General features: G+C 42.5%; 1 protein-coding gene across 5 annotated transcripts in view; it reads left to right on the forward strand.

Annotated features, from left to right (window-relative positions):
- ADCY2 (adenylate cyclase 2) overlaps nucleotides 1–20,432 on the forward strand; it is a 430,631-nt gene that overhangs the window by 272,188 nt on the left and 138,011 nt on the right. The window lies entirely within an intron of this gene.

Genomic DNA, 20,432 nt, shown 5'->3' on the forward strand with positions numbered 1-20,432 from the left:
CAATTTGCATTTTTACAGAATAGACTAGAATAGGAAATGTCAGTGAATTTCATGTAGAAAAGGTAAGTTTTGGTGGGGGGAACCAGTTGCTCCAGTTACATCTCTCACTATTTATTATCAGTGTGTATGCACAGGGTTTTCTTCCAGTCCATCAATCCTAATCACACAGGTCAAAAGCCACTGCTGCCGGCAATGGGGAACCACTGAAGAGTTTAAAAGTGAAAGCAGCAGGGTTAGCTTTTGCATTTAGAAAGATACTGTTGTTTCAGAGAGAGGATAGATGACAGGGGCAGGGTTATGTAGAGGATGGCTTTGGGATACTGTAGCTCTGCCACCCCCAGGCAATGTGAGCTTAGGTCAGTCATGTTCCTCAATGGTTCGTGGGCATAGTAACCATTCCCACCACATGGGCTGTCTGTGTTTCTTATGGCCCAGCACATGGTGCCTGGCACAGGGTAACCACTCCAGACAGATGAGTTGTCACCAATGTTATTTTTTCATTTACTTAATGTTTTGGGATTTAATGTATTTATTTTCATTCATTGCCCAGTATATGAAAAACACTGCATAATCAACCTAAAGATAGGCCATGTGGACTATGAGACCTGCAAACACTACAGGGAGGCATGGCACTGAGGGCCTTTCAGTGGTGAAAAGTGGTGGTGCCCCTCCCACTTTTCACTCTGCCTCTTTCCAACCAGTTTGATTATTCCATGTCTACCTAGTTTAAGAGACTGTGATAGCCCAAGCCGATGGGACTGAGCTTGTGTCTCATAATAATATCCATTTTCTCAATATTGATTGAGTGGATATTTTGTGTAAAGTATTTGATCATTTAAAAAATTGTTATATTTATTTTTGTGACAAAATGTACATGGAATGAATGGCTTTATTCAACACCTATACTACTATGCTATTATTTAACCTATTATTTAACCTTATGACAGAAAACTAAAACTTGGTTTATATACTAGGAATATGTGCTCAATGGTACATGGAACATGTGTACACATGTGTGTTATAAAATAGCCATCCCCAACCTTTTTGGCACCAGGGACCGGTTTTGTAGAAGACAATTTTTCCACAGATCAGGGGAGAGGATGGTTTTGGGATGAAACTGTTCACACTCAGATCATCAGTCATTAGATTCTCATAAGGAGCATGCAACCTAGATCCCTCCCATGCACAGTTTACTATAGCGTCCATGCTTCTGTGAGAATCTAATGCTGCCGCTGATCTGACAGCAGAGGCGGAGGTCTAGCGGTAATGCTCACTCACCCACCACTCACCTCCTGCTCTGCAGCCCAGTTCCTAACAGGCCAGCCAGTCTTTGGCTTGGGGGTTGGGGACTCCTACTCTAAAATGAACTCTATTGATCCCATATCTGCTATTCCATATCCCATGTGATAACTTTTCTAAGATTCCATCTCTGGGTAGTGCTTTATTTCTTCTTGATGAAATCAATCTTTAATGTGATTTTAATTATTTTACAGACAGATGTTAGGCAAGAGAGGAATTTTGCAACTAGAAATGATCATGGCCACTTCAATTCTTCAGCTATGAACAGCACGCCTATTTGTATTTTAAATCCAATCTTGCATCTTCTTTATTTGTATAACAAACATTAGAAAACATTTCGATTGATCTGGTTTTCAATGGAATCATATTATTAAAATTTTGCTTAAGATATGTGTCATAATGGGAAAAAAAAGTTAAGGTATTTCCCAACTTTTTCAGCTGGTTATTTGGGGCATTTCACTACAAATTTTGGCAATTTCCCAAAGGCAAAATGCTACAAATTAAAATTCAGTAAAAAAACAAATATATTCAGTGGTTTTTCTACTTAATGATCACTCATGGACAATGATGCTCAAGTGAGCATGGGATAGTCAACAGGGAAACGGAGGAGGATTTATGTTTAGTATTAATTACACAACTGAGAAATAGTTCTCTCCATCAAAGAGCTGCCTTGGAAACTTCTTATTGTTCACTATGAGTGTGGTGGAGACATCCGTGACAGCATATGAATCAAACTAATTGTAACTCTTACTTGGTTATGAAAAAAAATGACATGTGCGTTCTTCTAAATTAAGTCTTTCTCACACAAATTACTGGTTGCCACCGTAAATCAAGCAACATGTGTTCTGAATTCTGACTGCTAGAGAATTAGCTATTGAGTGGGGAAATGAGATACTTTTGTTTGCAGCTACACTCAAGTTGACTTTTTTTTTTTTTTTGGCTTTATCTAAAAATACAAGTTGCAGAAGTATTGACTCACCAGCTTCTACAGCTGTTAGTCCGGCCCCTTCATTTTCAGGTGAGGAAAATGATGCCCAGGAAGGTTAGGTGGTAACCTGGAGTCTCATTCAAATGAGTGGGTGAGCTCAGACTTGAATTTCCATTTTCTGGTTTTGGTGCAGTGACTTTTGTGCTCTCTGATGGCTACCTCAGTAGCAAGCAGTCACCTAAATTCAGACGTGATCAGGTCCCTGCATAAGCCCATATACTATCAGGACACAAGGAGGTGGTGGGGTGGGATTTGATTCAGACTCTTGACTCCAAAGCTACCACACTCTCTTTCTCAGCTGAGAACTCAGTGATAACTTGAAATTTATTATTTTCTAAAAGATCTATTGTATGGCTTTTATTGCAAGGTACAACATGTTAAGTAAGCTGTGAGTGTCAAATTATGGAGACAATAGTAAAAACGCCCTTTGGATGAAGGATATAACCTTTATTGTCCTTAATTCAATTGTCAGTGACATTTTTAATGTGTCTGCAATGCCTTTAACTTTGAGACTTTTCAAGGGAATTTTCTCTGTACTGGGAGTCATCAAACTACAGCCTGTGGGTCAAATCTGGCCTGCCACCTGTTTTTATGTGGCCTGAGTACTAAGAATGGTTTTTATATTGTTAGATGATTCTTTTCTTTTCTTTTTTTTTTTTTTTAAGAGACAGGGTCTTGCTCTATCACCCAGGATAGTCTAGAAGGCAGTGGTGCCATCATGGCTCACTACAGCCTCGACCTCCTGGGCTTAAAGGATCCTCCTGCCTCAGCCTCCCGAGTAGCTGGGATTACAGGTGTGAGCTACCACTTCTGGCTGATGTTTTAAAAACTAAATATATGTATTTTATTACAAATGAAAATTATATGAAATTGTTTATTTTTCATAAATCAAGTTTTATTGGAACACAGCCACACTCATTCATTTGCACATTGGCTATGGCTGCTTACAGTCTACAGTGGCAGAGTTGGGTAGTCATGGCAGAGAGGCCATGGTGCTCCAGGCCTGAACTATTCACTTATGACCCTTTACAGGGGTGGTGTGCCAGCCCCTGCTCTGTTCCACCTGAATGGAGGCTCGAAGTTCTGGGATGTCATCCCACAGTGTTGTGACTCTGCCTCTTTCCTCTGAGGCTGGAGACACTATAGTATCCCACACCTCACAGAGGACATGCCTCCTTGGAAGGGTCAGGAGTACAATATCATGTAATTTTATTAACCAAGTTACTTCATCACATGCTTAAGCAAAACCGAATTTTATAAACTTACAATGATTGGGTGCAGTGGCTCATGCCTATAATCCCAGCACTTTGGGAGGCGAAGGCAGGTGGATCACTTGAGCTCAGGAGTTCAAGACCAACCTGGGCAACCAAAAAAAAAATACAAAAAATTAGCCAGGTGTTGTGGAACATGCTTGTGGTCCCAGCATCTCGGGAGGCTGAGGCGTGAGAATCACTTGAGCCAGGATGTGGAGGTTGCAGTAAGCTGAGATTAAGCCACTGCACTCCAGCCTGGGTAACAAAGTAAGACTCCATCTCAAAAAAAAAAGCCTACAATGTGCACGAAACCTGATGTGATAGCCTGTGTTGAACCAGCTTCTGCACCTCAGCACTGTGGGCATTGGAGTTGGGTACTTCATCAAGGTGGGGTCTGCCCTGTGTACTGCAGGATGCGTAGCAGCATCCCTGTCCTCTGCCCACTGGATGAAAGTAGCCTTTCTCCAGGCTCTGCCCAACATCCACTTGTGTGGGGAACAAAGTTGTCCCTGGTTGCAACCACTGGTTTAGAGTGAGGCCCTGCAGGAAAGCCAATAGGCAAGAGGTGGGAGACAGGGGAAGCTGAGACCCTGACAACACGTAGTAGCCAGAGGCCTTAGAGCAGGACTGGACAGTGAGTTCATGAAGGGCAGCCTCCAGGGCTGTTGTATCCTGGAAGCTGTTTCCATTCTTTTTGAGGCATATCTGTGAGGCCACTGGAATGTGTTCTGGGATTCCTACCCCCCGAGAAACTTACATTGTCAGGGTACCTAAGCACTCTAAGTTCTTTACACCCATGTGTCCAGTGGGAGAAAATGATCAACTGGAAGATGAACGAGGAGGAAGGGCTGTTCCCTGGGTTCAGCCGCCCACTAGCAGGGGCCCCAGAGGGTAGGGTCCAGTCTCAGCATGTCTGTCTTCAGCTGTCCCTAGCTTCGGTGTTGGATTCACCCGCACTGCTCCCTCCTGGCCCCCACGGTGTCACCTGTTGCACTTGTTGTGGTAGTAGTGGTGGAGCTGTTTTCTGCTTCATTTGGGATCCAGTAGGAGCATCGTTCACATCTTACCCCTTTTCCCGCCGTATGGGAGGCGATTCAGTGGTTTCGGTGTGGGGTGGGTGCAGTTTACATACTTAGTGCTCTATCTGCTTTGTGGCGGGGCAGAGGGAAGTATTGGTGTGGGGAGGGAGCCCACAGGACAGCAGGGCTGGCTTTCTCCCTGTGTTTGGTTACGCGCCATTTCGAGTTTGCTCACCCCCTGAGGGGAGCAGATCTCTTGCCATGGAGAACAAATTTGGGGTTCCATCCATTCCTCAGCCTGGAAGGCTTCATTTCTAACCAAGAGAAGCTGTTCCATTTTATTTATTTTTTTGAAAACTTTCTCTGTTTCCAATCAAGCAATGATTTTCATCATCCTTAGGTCTGAAATTGAATATGGCTGTTAGCCCCACTTTGTGGGTATTCAGAAGAATTCTCTGACTTTGTCGGTTCCAAGCCGCTGCTTGGAGGGGTGGGGAGGATTAAAAGTCAAGCACACCTTCATCTTATGCTCAGCTCTGGAATCTTCTTTCTCCTCTTGGCCACTGATTTTTGAAGTTTATAATACTGAACCATGACCTTTTTTGTGTCGTGGCTGTAGTGGTGAATTTCCTTTGTTGCATTTTAGAAATGTTGGTCTATTTTGGCCGGGTGCGGTGGCTCACGCCTATAATCCCAGCACTTTGGGAGGCTGAGGCGGGTGGATCATGAGGTCAGGAGATCGAGACCATCCTGGCTAACATGGTGAAACTCCGTCTCTACTAAAAATACAAAAAATTAGCTGGGTGTGGTGGTGGGCGCCTGTAGTCTCAGCTACTCGAGAGGCTGAGGCAGGAGAATGGCATGAACCCGGGAGGCAGTGGAGCTTGCAGTGAGGCGAGATAACACCACTGCAGTCCGGCCTGGGCGAAAGAGCGATACTCTGTCTCAAAAAAAAAGAAAAAGAAAAAGAAAAAGAAATGTTGGTCTATTTTGTTAGGTATTGTATAGGGAAGTTCTGCCCAATCGTTTTAATATGACACTAATATTTGGCCACCCATATTCATATCTTTATGGTTATCAAAAAATGGAACCATAATTATTGATCATTAAATAAGTGAAATAAACATCTGGAAGTGCAAAGAATGTGTAAATAAAATGCATTATTTCTGCCTGCCCTTCCCCCACCAAATGATTTGGAGGGCAACTGGGATGACCAATGTAAGTGAAAGAGTTAGAGAATAATTAAGTGACAAGGGGCACTACTGACTATGCGCCATCCTAATTCAGAGAAAAGAAGGATGCATGTAGGCTTGAACTTGTCAAAAGAGACTTTGTGCCTGTCGAGGCTAACATATGAAGGTTTTCTGCAAACCAGGCACTGTTCCATTGTAGATATTAATTCCTTTAACCCTGCGACCCTACCATTGTGGGGCAAGAGCAGATTTTAAAGGAGAAGTAGGAACAAAACCAAACAAAATATATCAGGAGAGACTATGCAGGGAAGAATCAGCAGCCACAACTCTCTAGAATGTTAATGAAATGGTGGGCAGGTGTGTAGGTGAGACTGGATCCAATTATGAACTTCATGGACATGTTTAGGCTTGAGGTTCTTTTAGCAGTAGTAGAGGACACCAATGAGTTTACTAGGTAATTGATATCGTTGGTATTATGTTGATAATGTTAGCAAGTTAAGACTAGCAAGTGTATAGTTTTCCCGATAAAGAACATTTAGTAGCTACAGGAGAATATTTGTGAATTCAAGTATATGATGTTTTTGAAATAATTACTTTGAAAGTTAATAGATACTTCTGTTTTACTTTTCAGATGTGTTACTTTAAAACAAGATACTCTATTCTGTAGCTTTGCAGTATTGGGTAAATGATGAGTGAGGATCAGACATTTGATGTCAGTTTCAGTCTTGAATCCAAGTTGCATAAAAAGCCTCAGATTCATCTACTGAATTGAGAGTTTTGAACATTTCTTTTAAGGATCTTCTGCTCTGTCATAATTGCTTATATCATATGCAAAGAACATCTTGCTACAGGTAGTGCTATGGTATGCTTTTATCAGCTAGCAAAAAGGTATTTTAGTAAAATCACTAAATAGTCACTAAATAGAGAACAGAACAGTCCCAGATATTTCAATGGATCACTAAAGGATGAATCATGAAACATACCTAAATGTCATTTCATTAATTTCCTTCTTTCTTTGTTCAAAATTGTTTATTAAATCTTCTCAAACCTGTCTAATTTTTGTTTACTTTAAATTTCTTGACAAAACGTCAACATGAATTTAAAAAAAAAACACTTTCTGAGATAATTCATATGGATTTACGTCTACAACAGTCTTAAAATAAACTGAAAGTGAGTCACTGCATTTGTAGACAGCTGCTTCATTTCCATTGTCTGTCTTGTTTGTTTTAAGGCATTTCTAAGAATTATTTGCCAAATGTTAATTTGAGGTAGAAGCCACAGTGTGAGCTGAGTGATAATAATTTGTGTATTCACCCTATGTCCTCCTAGAAGGACCAATCCTTCTGTGTCTTATCCTGTGGAGTTTCAGTCCAGCCTTGGCCATATGTTTGGACAAGAATGAACAGAAGAGAAATATATTGAATATAGAACTGGCCACAAGGTGAATTCACAGAAATTCAAACTGGAATTTAGGTAGCTGAAACTGGACTTGAAGTTGGAGTTTCTGTATTGCCTGCTCTCAGGGCCCCTTATGGAGAGGACCTGAGCCCCCAGATTCACTGTAGAAATTATTTAACCCAGCCGGGTGCGGTGGCTCACGCCTGTAATCCCTGCACTTTGGGAGGCCGAGGCAGGCGGATCACCTGAGGTCAGGAGTTCGAGACCAGTCTGGCCAACATGGTGAAACCTCATCTCTACTAAAAATACAAAAAATTAGCAGGGCTTGGTGGTGCGGGCCTGTAATCTCAGCTACTCGGGAGGTTGAGGCAGGAGAATCGCTTGAACGCAGGAGGTGGAGGTTGCAGTGAGCCAAGATCACGCCACTGCACTCCACCCTGAGCAACAAAAGAGAGACTCCATCTAAAAAAAACAAAAACAAACAAAAAAAAGGAAATTACTTAACCCTTGGTTCCGCCAAGCCTTTGGAACCATGAATGTGGGAGGAGCCTGTCATCCAAGCTGTGGCAGATGGAAAACGTGAACGGTTCCTCTCCACGATTGAATCTGGGAGGGCTTGGGACTTGCGTTGACTAACAGGAAATGGGGTAGTGACTGTGAATTCTGGAGTCCTGGCCTTATAAGTTCTTGAAGATCCTCTCTCATTTTCTGGGACTGCTGCCCTGAGAACACCATTAGGGAAGCCAGTCCAGCCTGGCAGAGAATGAGTCTCCACATGGAGAAGACCCAAAGTCCCAGCCCATGGCCAGCAGCAACGGCCAGAAAGACACGTCACTGGGGCCAGCTTGTAGGGTCAGCCCACCCTCTAGCTGAGCACAATCATGGGATTGTTGACAGCAAAACCAGGAGGACCCAGTACCTAGCCACCCAGCCCACTGAATCAGGAGAAAAAATCCATCATTGTTGTTCCAAACCACTAGTTTTGGGGTGATTTGTTTTGCAGCAATAGATGATTGAAATATTAATGCTTCCTAAACCAAGCCAGGCTTGAGCTCAAGTCAGTGTGGGTGCATAGCTGGTGAGAATAACACATTATTTTCCTTAGAAATCTCTGCGTAAGATTTAATATTTTACCAGACTCAGCTTTATACATGTCAGTTTAGTACTCTTAAACATCTGTTTACTGTTTGATAAATATTTTTGTTGGCATGACAAAGTTGAGAATTCCTGAGTTTGTTTATGCTAATGTACTTATTCAAATTAATCAATAAATATTTTTTAATGTAATATAGCATTTTCTCATTAGCCATGACTTCCATTTCCATGCTGATCTTGATTTCTGTGTCCTGGCAGAAAACTTGCCTTCTTTTCACTTTGGCAGGGCTGCAGTTTATAAGTTATTCATTCCCTTTTTGGCTCTTCCACACTGCATTCTGGGCCACATGTCTTCCGTCATGGCGTGTAGCTGGAGTCAGCCACAGGAGTAGCCTTCAACGATGTGATTAACATGAGTGCTTGGACCTGTACCTGCAGAATAACAAAAAGGAGAATGTTGCTTCATCAGCCCTAGAAAGATCAGATATCAGAAGACCTTTGAGATACACATTGGAAAGAATTAAAATACTCTTCCTTCTCTGCAGTTCCCCTGGAAATCTATGCATGGATATCAATAATGCATATTGTGATAAAATTGAAAGAGAGAGATGTACACACACACATAATATACATAACATATACATATATATTTATATACATCTTCCAATCATTTCTTCTAATGGAGAAAACACATAGGTGTTTAACAGTAACCAAAAATAGAATTCAAAGTGTATTTACTTTTCTGCTGTCACCCTCAAGGATGTCTTACCATTTCCTTCTGACACTTTATTGAATGGGAGACACCTAGAACTGAAAGAGACAGCAGTAATATACCTCATCATTTCTCAGGCGAAAGGTCAAGAGGTTATGTAATTTACCCATTGTCCACTTAAAGAGTGACAGAGCTGAGGCCAGAATGTTCTCCTGGCTTGTGTCATTGAAAAATCAGATTATTTAATGAGTTTCTCAGTGAAAATCTTATTCAAAGTGTAATGAGGCATTCGGTCACACAATCATGCATTCACTCCTGTATCCATCCAACAAATGTTTATTGTTTGTCTTCCTATGCCAGGCAATGGCCTCTGTGTTCTGTACTGGGAACAAAATATTGAAGAAGGCACAGTCTGGGCTCACTAATGCCTATGCTTGAAGTAAACAGGTGACTTTGGCAGAGTTCAGGGGCCATTAGCAAGGTGAATGTTGACAACTAACACAGCACACAGCACCTAGCCTAGCTGTGGGTGGGGAGGGCATCCTTAGGGAGGAGGTGGTTGAAAGTTTGTCTGGAGAATTGGTGGGAATAGCCTTAGCAAAGGAATGGGTGGAAATGACGTGATGGAACCAGCCATCCAGGTCCCAGGGGGAGCTTGCTCCAGTGCGGGTCTGAGGCTGCAGGTGATTCGGAAGAGCTGGGTTGCAGGGTCAAAGAAAGGAGGAGGAGGAAATAAAGAAGGTGGGATGCCTGGGGTATATCATATCTTGTAATATACTGAAGGGCTTTGGCCTTGTCCCAGGTGTTAGAAGCCTTCAGAGCTGGAGCTGAGCTTATTTGACTGCTTCCCATTTTAGAAAGACCCCCACTGCAGAAAAGAAGGTGAGGGAAAAGGAGGACAGGAGGAAGGAAGCCAGTTAGGAGGTGATTCTCTGGGTGACAGAGGTTGCTGAGAACTGGGCAGAGCAGTAGGTTGAGGAAGGGGCAGGTTCTGAAGTGTGAATGTCAGGAGCCTGCTTCACTGGATGTGGACTGGTAAGAAGGAAAGAACAGTCAGGTATGAAAGCAGGTTTCTGCATGGGCAGCTGGGCACCTGAGCAGATACTGACTGCACTAAGATTATAAACGGAGGGATAGCTTTTGGAGGGAAGGTGACAGTTTTCATTTGTAAACAGCTGCATTTGAGTTCTCTGCATGTGACAGAGACCAATGGATTGTCTCCCAGTACTCGTTGTCTTCTTCTTCCTCTGTTGTAAGACGATCTCTGTGGCTGGGTATGTCTCACCCAGAATAGAGATATGTCACTGCATCCCTTAGTGCTGGGTATAGCCAATGGCATGTGAGAAGTGATGGTGTACATCCTAGTGATATCCTGGATAGGTGCCATTCTGGAGTGACAGGGGCAAGACAACAATGAAAGTGATGGGCCACAGAGTCCAAGGTGGAGAGGAACAGAGGTAAATGAAGGGGAAGAGTATAGGGGAAATTAGTTAGGTTAAAAGTCCAGAGGAGAGGTCTTATATTTAGAGGAATGTTTCTCAACCAGAGGGAGACTGCTACACCCACCAGGAAACAGTTTTCAATGTTTGTGAGCAGTCTGGATTGTCATAAAAGGGGTTGGGGGTCTTGCTGACATCTGGTGGGTAAAGGGTACTAAAGTCTAGTCTATGTCTCAGTCTGTTGGACAGATGCTGCTAAATATCCTGCAGTTTGCACGTCAGCCCCCCACAGCAAAGAGCCATGTCTCTCAAAATGCCGATAGTGCTGAGGGTGAGAAACCATGGTTTAGAGTATAGGCAAATGCGGTAAATGTGTGCAGTGAACTCGCAAGTCATTAAGGAATGGCAAGGGCTGTGGTAAGCTGTACAGTGCATGACCTATCTGAAGGGGTTCAAATTCTTTAAACATGTACACATAACTATGCACTCTGCAAGCTGATCAGAGTACATCTGACTGACCAGGCTCAGCTCACAGGCTGCCATTTGCCTTTTTCTGGACTTAAAATTTTGACGAGTCTTAAGAACTTACATACTCAGATTCAGTAAGCGAGTGAGAGAACACACCCAATCAAGATTTCCCAATGCATTACATAGATAAAGTAAACTTGAGTTTTCATCCTATGTAACTTGCAAGGAAATGCATTACGTGATTGATTTCTTAAATTCTGTAAGCTCTAAGCCATGGTTTATTTTTGTCAGGTAGTGGGGCACATGACAGCCTGTTTTTAGCTAATATTTGATGTGATTTCCTCCAAAGACAAAGCTATTGGTGGAACTCAGAAGGAGGAGTCCCTGAAAGAAAATCTGCATTCTAATTACTAAGAATGCATTTTCTAAAGACAAAGAGAAAGCTTAAACAATACCATGTGCCAGCAACATAGGTACACAAATAAGATATGTATGTGTAGAAAATTGATAGCCAAGCAAGCTACAGCAGAAGAGCACCTTTATTTTTGAGTTTGAGCAGCAGTCATTGAGTTACATTTAATAACATTCCAGGATCATGACAGGCTTTCAGCTTTCTGATGTGATGACTTCCCTGCAGTTGCCTTTTGCATCTTTAATCCTTATCTGAAGAAGCTCAGGACATTGCTTCATGAGCAGAGTGAGAATTAGAACAGTTCTGCAGCCTTTCTTTCCTCACTTATTATTCTTTCCTGAAAAGTTGTTATGCAGAAATGACGGGTACATCTCTTGGTATCAACTACATCAGTGCCCACAGGGACAATTAGTGTTTGAAGACAGGCACAATATTTAAAGGTTGTTATCTGCTGGGTTGTATCTTTGGAGGCTTTTCTGTGGGGGCGGGCATGGAGCACTTAATTTATCAGAACAAATATGCAGAGATGTGGACATCTGCCTCAGTGCGGGAGTGTCCTAGGCTCACCTTCCCAAGCATTCACAGCAGAAAATGTATGTGACCGCTTCAGGATTCAGTCATGTGTTCAAGAGAGAAATGCAGTGCAGTTTTTTCCAGAAACCTCCCCAGTTGACACTATTTTCAAAGGAAGCCTTCTGATATTGGCTACAATTTTGCTCTGGGCCCCAACTCTCACTCAGGAGGTGCTTCCAGCCTGGACTGGCTTGGCTTGGTGGGGAGAGATTGGGAGTTTGCCGACAGTGTGGGATACTTGTGGTACTCTCCTCAAGAGCAGTTTTGCTTTGGGTTCAAATCTCCGATTTCAAAAGCGTTAAAAAAAAGGGGGCCATTGTCCCCACTGAAATAAAAGAAAATCAGTCATGCCCTAAGCCACTTCGGTATGGAACGATTGCTCTCCTGTCCCCAGCTGGAGCTATGTTATTTATTCTTGCACCTATTTATGTATTGTCTCTTTTTCCTGGGTACAGTTTAGCAAACTGGTTAAGAGCCATTAACCACGAACTACTTTCCTCCCACTGGTTCTAATCCCAACTCCTCCACCTCCTTACTTTGGGTTGTTTAGCAAGCCGTGCAACCTATTTGGTCTCCAATTTCTTCTTCATAGAAATGGGAGAAATAATAATATCTACAACATTAAGTGCTGAGAGAATTAAGCAAGACAATACTTACAAATTGTTTACATGTGGAACTGATACATGGAAAATGGTTGATAAATATTTGTTGAGTGGAAGAAAGAATATTGAATTAAGAGCACAGTGTCTGCATGCAAGTAGAGCAGTTCTAAAATCGCCTGGGAATAATAGGAGAGGGTGCATTTCTGTGCAAAAGAAGAGACCCGTTTTTTCAGTCAACAACTTTGAACACTGCAAACATGAGTTTATAGACCCCCTTTAAGGTGAAAGTTAGCAGAGCTATTTCAGGGTCTGGTCTCCCCTCCCATGGCTTTGCCCCCTTCTGTTGCTCATCCTCACCCCTTCAAGCTTCTCTTATACTCATGATGGTTTTATAAATTCGAGCTTCTAAGCTTGGCAGCACAGCCTACTCCAAAAGAGAACCGTGAATGTGGGAGGAGCCTGTCATCCAAGCTCTGTTTCTCTTCACGACTGAATCTGGGAGGGGCTGATTCTCAAGGATGAAGGGAAGTGAGCCCACAGTTTCAGCATCATCAGGGAGGGAGCTGGAGTCTGTGCCCCTCCGAACAGATCATAGTGTTGCCTCCCTGAGTTTAGGATGGTGATGCCATGCTGCCAGCATTCTTAAGGATGGGAACCAGACTGGCTGATTAATCCCCATTACTTTTGCATCCAATGAGAATTAAAACTTTGACTGGAGAATATAACAACAATAATCTGCATGTAGGATAACATCTGCCACGAAGTAGAATGAGTGAATTCTCATGACTCCAGCTTTTAGTTAGAGAAAATCTTTTAGAGACATGACCTCTGGTTTTTATTTTGGAGGAAGAAATGCACATTAGTACAAAGTTGTCCCCGTACTCGGTGGGATCATTCCTGCTCTGTGTAATTCTGACACCCCTGAAATGACCACATTCTTAGCCTTTTCTTCCATGGACTGCAAGGCAGACAAGTGGGGGTTACCAGTGTGGGCTTCAAAGTCATGAGGTCCCTGCCCTGAAGACTCCTCACAGGTGGAATGGCCTTGCCAAGGCTCAACCTCCTCTTACTCTAAGTGAGGGAAAAGAATCAGCACTTCACAGAGGGGCTTTCCAGAGCTTTTGCCCTGAAGCTGCAGCTTGTGAGTGCACCATGTGAGTGAATGAGCAACCTCTCCCCAGGTCAGAGCAGCTGAGAAAATCCTAAGCACTCAGGGACGGAGGACATAAGTTGGTGTGCACATACTTGCATGGATTTGCATATGTCTCAAGAGCTAGGGTAAGTGGTGATAAAAATGGCCCCCGAATCAAAGTGGCTGGCAACAATAGTGGTTTCTCACTTGTATTTGTCCACTGTAGGGGGACTGCCACTTTGCACCATGAACAGGATCCAGGTTCAAAGTCACTATCTGTGACACTGCTGGTCCCAAAGAGGAGGGAAAGGAAAGCATGGTGAGGCCCATAGTGGCTCTTAAGGCTTTTGTTAGAAGGAGCACATATCACTGCTGCTTACATGTCACTGGTTCTACCAAGATACATTGCCTCCCAGGGGGGCACGGGAGGGAGGATCAACACATTTCAGAACGATAGTCCAGTCCATTGCAAGTGTAGCACATACATAACTGCATCATGTGTCTGTCATCTGTAGCATAGAGTTGCTCTGAGGGATTGCATTTGAACATAAAAAATATTCCATTTTGCTCCTTGGGACCTTTCATCAAATCGATACCAATGTGCTACCACTTTTTCCTTCTTCTTCTTATCTCCTTCTGTCAATGATATTATCAGCATCTCCACCTTGTCCTCCTCCTCAGAAGAAATCCAAAGGCTGGCTCCACCACCTGCCTGGCCTTCTGTACCTTATGTTGAGGGTTTTTGGCCAATGCCCAGGAGCGTGGTCTGCCTTCACCCATTCTCTCCCCAGTGTGCCTCCACTGGCATTGCCTGTGTCAGGCTGGATGGCATTGCTTACCTATGGATGGATACTCTTTGAGAGGCAAGTCACATCAGACTTGGCTCCCCTCTTGAGCATTTTGCTTTTTCACTTCATGATGTGTGAGTGTGGCAGTCATGTTTGCAGGACAAAATTCCCCGTTGGGTTATTTTCTCACACTGGTGCTAATCCGTGCTTGCTCAGGCTTTGCAGGTGCACCAGCCTGCGGGGCTTGACTTGGGTGCTGGTGTGCCACGAGGTGCCCTGTGCCTACTCCAGAGAGCACAGCTGCAGCTCTCATCTGATGACCTCCATAGAGTCTTATCCAAGGATTGAATATTTTTCCACCTTTTGAGTGATTCTCATTTCCCTAGAGGCTCTATTTTAGAGAATTGAATTGACTGTTGATGATAAACAGTTCCAGTTTAGAAATACCAATTTACTGTCATCAGTGACCATAGACATACTTTATAATTTGACTTGATTAGCACTTTCTTCTCTAACCGTTAACTGAAGAGTCATCGCATGTGAGTGATAATTTCATTCCTTCCAGCATCTTTTAACAGTGTACTCTCTAAAAATGTTCTGGTCATCTCCTTGAACCTGCAAATCCAGCTGGATGGAAAGAGCTGGCTGTGAAGCTGGAAGACGAGTTCCATCCAGTCTCAACTTGCAGGTGACGACCACCTGGCTTCAGTCCCTCGGAGCCACATCTATGTCTGTTGTGCCTTTTTTTTTTTTTTTTGTCAAAACATGTTTAAATCTAAATGATATTATATGTGACCAGGGTTTGTTAAGTGAAATAAGATATTCATGCAAGGAAAGCACTTGCTGTCTTATAAAAGGGTCACCTGATTTGCTGAAATGCCTAGTGATTTTAATACACAAAACATTCCAGTTTCCTAGGCTTGAAAGAAGTAGGCTGACTTTCCCTCTGCACACAGATGTGAAAACACGGGCCTTTAAAGTCGCTCCTCAGTAATCTCAGCCCTTCTTCATCCTCCTCCCACAAGTCAGAGACACTGCAAGGAACATACGGCCCAGACTCAGCCTCCTCCCTGGGTGCTAGTTCTGGATCCCACTTGGAGTCTCCTTGCCCTCAGGCCATCTGGACTTGCAGTCTTCACCACTGTGTGGGGATTTGAGCACTTTGGTTCTTTCCTCTGCATGGTGCTAGTGGTTGGGCACTTGGGTGCAGCAGGATGTAGTCATCTCTAAGATGGTGGAAGGTAAGTTCTAGAAAGGGCCTCCCATGGTTCTTTGAAGAGCTGCACCCTTACATGGACATGGAGGCCTTCAACTCCTTAGCCCAGGAGACCTATTGTCCAGATGACCAAGCTGGGCCTCAAAGGCTGACCGATTTAATTGAGGTGGCAGAGAAAGGATGGAATCCCATCTTCTCCTGCTTCAGAGCCATTTCTACTATCCATCCCATGTGAATATGATGACCAGTTTTTTTTGGTAAAAGTCAGAGAAAGATAAAGCAAGATCTTTCAAATAGTAAGAGTGAGAGTTTTAATTGATTGATATGAAGCAAAAATTCTACTGAGGGACCTAAGAGAAAAAGCTGAATTTTGTAATGGGAAACAGCAACAGTAGCAGTTGTTGGGAGAACAGGGTGATGAAGGCTGAGGCTGGAGGAGGACCATTATTGTCTGAGACTGGGAGACGTGGAGCCTCCTGCAAGGGAAGATGCGTGATAGGAGCTGGGGGAGGTGCAGCATAGGCAACATTTTGTGATGATGGACAACTAGCTTTTTGATACTGGAGGACGTTATTAAATGATTTCTGTTTCCTAAGTACACGGGTGAGGGAGCCACAGGTGGCCCAATGGCTGCTTAGGGATCTGGTGTTTGTCCACTCTGTTAGCTACTTTCTTTTAGAAGGAGAAAAACTTACAACATCCTATATGTTTATCCCATTGATTTAGCATCCTGATGTAATTGAAATTGAATTTAAAATAAGAATTAAAAAAGAAAAACTTAAAGATTCATATGAAAGGAGTGTTTCATTGTTATCCTCCCATTTGGAAAGTAAAGGAGCTTTAAGTATCTATTACATGCATGATTTATTGAAGGAACAGGGTATAGTATGTATTTCTATATCTTAGCTTAAAATTTAAGTACAAGTCTTCTTTGCTTCAATTGGATTTTCCTACCAATTGAAATAGTCTAAAAAGAAGACATAAAATATAGTTACAATGTCTGCCTTGCTTCATTAGTTTAGAAACACTTCAGAGCTCAGATTGTTCTGAACTTTGATCACCAGTACATTGAAATTTACTAAATTAACTCTGTATCTCTTATATCAGACATAATTTAAAAGAACAAGTTCTAAGAAAAATGTATTGCTAATGAATAATAATTGGAGGTTTAACAAAGGGATGTGTTAAATGGAACCCCCAAATCAAGGGCAAGTTATTAATCAGACAACCATTGAATATGCTGGAATTAGACAAATTCTCAGTAGTTGCATGAGCTTTACTAGAAAGAGAAAGAAGTAATAACCAGTGTGCATCAATCAGTTTAATGACAACTTAATTTTTCAAAAGTATCCTTAAGGAATTTCTCTAACAAACTTGGGAAAATAATGTAGCTAAGTTGTACCCAGTATATTAAGCACTTAAGTGTGTGTGTTGCTTTCAGATAATTTGGCAGGGCACACAGCTACATTTGCAAAATGCTAAAATATTAATGGAAGTATTAACATTGTCAGATTTTACAAATTGGGCTGAAATTTATCATGTATGCCATAATAGTGGTCTTTTCCTTCAGATCAGAACATTTTTAAAGAGGAGAAAGACAAATTTAAAAGGAGTCTTGCTTTACCACTTTTGAGCTCAGGCTTTTTTCGGAAACTCATTCAATTGCCCAGCACTGTGATCACCTAGAGGGCATATGCACACTCAAAGCATGGACCCTGAGCTGTCACCAGGTGCGGTGCTATCTACCATCCACCAGTGGTGCCAGCATTGAATGATAGGGGAAGGCGTGAGTTCTTTTATTAGGCTAGGTGGCAGTTACCAACATCTTCATTTCAGTCTAAATTCACATGGATTCTTTAACACTTCCAACAAAAGAAAAAATTCTTGTTTTGTACAACATATGAAGTTTACTTTCTGTATTTTTTAAACCACCTATTAAGTCAGTCATTCTTCTACATTTGGGTCTAAAATAAAGATTTTAACTTACATTTGGTTGTTAAATGAGGCTCTGGGTGTGGAAAAGGATTACTATATTTGATTCTCTTTTTTTGATCCTAGAATCTGTATCTTTCAGGAAGGACCGGCTCTGTGTGATTTGGGGTTTAGCATAATCTTATTACAGAATATAGGAGGAGGAAAGACGATGCTTGGAAAAGTCTGTTAGATTTACCACAAGCAGATCCTAAGACAAGGGTCTGGGTACCGTAATTTAGTTGGGAAGTGGTTCTCTTTAGCAGGGTGAGGGTGTGGGACCATGAGGTCCACTCCCTCCAAAGAGGGAGGTCAGCTCATGAAAGGGGCCGATGGTGGAAGCAGGGCTCAGTCTTGCCTGGGACTCTCTGAGCAATGTGCCGACCATGCTCAGATTTCTCACTGAGGGATGTTGATGCAAAAGCTGGAGTATTTATTCGTCAGCTACCTCTTCATTAGCGGACACACAGGAAACCATACATTCAGGAAGGAACAATCTACAGTGACCCCCAAGCAAGGAAGAAGCGAATATGAGTAGGATATTGACAGCCTCAGCTATAGATAGCTAGAAACTCATGTAAACACTGAGAAAGTTGACTGATTGTTTTAAATTCAATGGAAGATGGTATTGAATCCACGTACACACAGGTTATCATCATAAGCTCTGCTAATGGAGAGTTATGTACACTGAGCACCTGTGGCTTGATGCATTTCATCTTGTCTCAGCCCTTGACTCATTACCCATCAGAAAGAGTACAAAATGGGTTTTAACCTAATCAAGCCAATCTTAAGACATCTCTGTAGATGTACAGATGCTACTGGAATTTCTAAATAGATAGCCTAGATCCAGACCCATAATTATTTATAGTCTACATGTTAATATTCCTTATCACTGCTTTAGAAGTTAACATTTGTTTTCAACATCTACTTGCTTTGATTATGACAGATTCAAGGGGAAACCTCAAAGCCACATGCCTCTCTTCTCCCATCAGGGGCTCCTCTGTTCATGTCTGAGGATATGACCAGACAGATCTCCTGATTTTTTTTTTTTTTTTTTTTGAGACAGAGTCTCGCTCTATTGCCCATGCTGGAATGCAGTAGCACAATCTCGGCTCACTGCAACCTCTGCCTCCTGGATTCAAGCGATTCTCCTGCCTCAGCCTCCCGAGCAGCTGGGGCTACAGGCGCCTGCCACCACGCCCAGCTAATTTTTTTTATTTTTAGTAGAGATGGGGTTTCACCATGTTGGCCAGGCTGGTCTCGAACTCCTTACCTCAGGTGATCTGCCCGCATCAGCCTCCCAAAGTGCTGGGACTACAGGTGTCAGCCACCACGCCTGACCAGGTCTTTGATGTTTGTGGATGGAAATTTCACACTTTCCTCACCAGCTTTCCTCTATTGGTATGAATAGACTTTAGATATTATAACTCCTTTGTATGTAATATTTTGGTCTCACATCCAATTATTCCATCTATTAATCAATAAACAGAAATAATAGGAAGTGGCCACCCACAGGGTGCCTCACTGTAGTGTACACTGAGGACCTGCAGAAATGGAATTCAGTGGAGGCAATACTAGCAGAACTCAATCCCTAAACTTACAGGACAACTTCTATCTGCTAAACACTTCCATGGGCACATCACGAGTTTGATTACCTTTAGAGTTTCCCAAAGGTCTAACCATTTCATGAGTCACAGAGGCCAAAGCATAGAGAAATTGAAGACAAGTGGCAAGTTTATGCATTTTGGGGATGAGTAGCCAAAAGTGAGTAGATGATGGAGTAGTTCTTTATATCAAGACGATGAAAGCTAGAAATAGAAGCACATTAACTTAGTACAAACCCCCTGGTTTTTTCAAGTGGGCTCTGAGACGAGAGCTGGATCAGGCCATGCCCTTTCAAAAGCGCTAATGGTAAATCAAAGGAGAATGCGACAGGGTCTCTGGTATCATATCATTCATAACCAAGGCTTCAACACACAATGCACTTGCTGTCAGACGAGACTAGATGGACAGGCTGGTGTTTGGAGGAAGCTTAATGCCTGACTCTTGGGAAACAGAAGGGCAACTGAAGCAGAGCAGTCTCTGCATCCTTCTTTAATTTACCATTAGTGCTTTACAAAGGGCATGGCATTTATTGGTCAAAGATGGATACTTTCTGAATAAATGAATAAGCGAATGAATGAATGAATGAATAAATGATCAATGCTCAGTTATGCCAGTACATGGAGAAACTAGCTTCTATACACTGAGCTTCCCCCATGACCACATACTGTGTTTTCTGTTGCCTTTGCCCTTGTCTTTCCATGGAGGGATGAGCCGGGGGGAGGATCATCCCATCTGCATCAGAGTGAACTCCTGACCCACCCTTAGCTCTCTCAGTGGAAGTTTCCAACAGCCACCAAAGTGATGTGCACTAGGAGTGGACAAAGAGATAGACACCTGGCCCTGTGAACCTGGAAGCAAATCCGAGCTTCCCCTCCTCCCCTAATCCCTCATCAGCTTACCAAAAAAAGAAAAAGAGAAAGAGAGACAATGTGATAGATAAAGATGTGATAGATAAAGTGTTTCATTGAACAAATGTTTGTTTATCAACATTGAATATCAGTTGCTAAACTCTACAATAGCTAAAGAATATGATGATTTCTAAAATGTATTAACATTAAAATTCTCCAGGATGGCTATATGTCCTGAAGATTACCCTTCTGTTAGGCTTTTCCTCCAAAAACTATTGTGTATTTTCATTGAGGAGAATGAGAAAATGCCACTCTAACTAAAATAAGTTTATGTTAAAATGAGTACAATATTGTTTACTAATATTTATTGTTTCCTGGACTTACTGAATATAAAGACCAAAAGTACTCAAAAAGCTCATAT

The sequence above is a fragment of the Pongo pygmaeus genome, chromosome 4, assembly GCF_028885625.2.
Source record: "Pongo pygmaeus isolate AG05252 chromosome 4, NHGRI_mPonPyg2-v2.0_pri, whole genome shotgun sequence".
Classification (NCBI taxonomy): domain Eukaryota; kingdom Metazoa; phylum Chordata; class Mammalia; order Primates; family Hominidae; genus Pongo; species Pongo pygmaeus.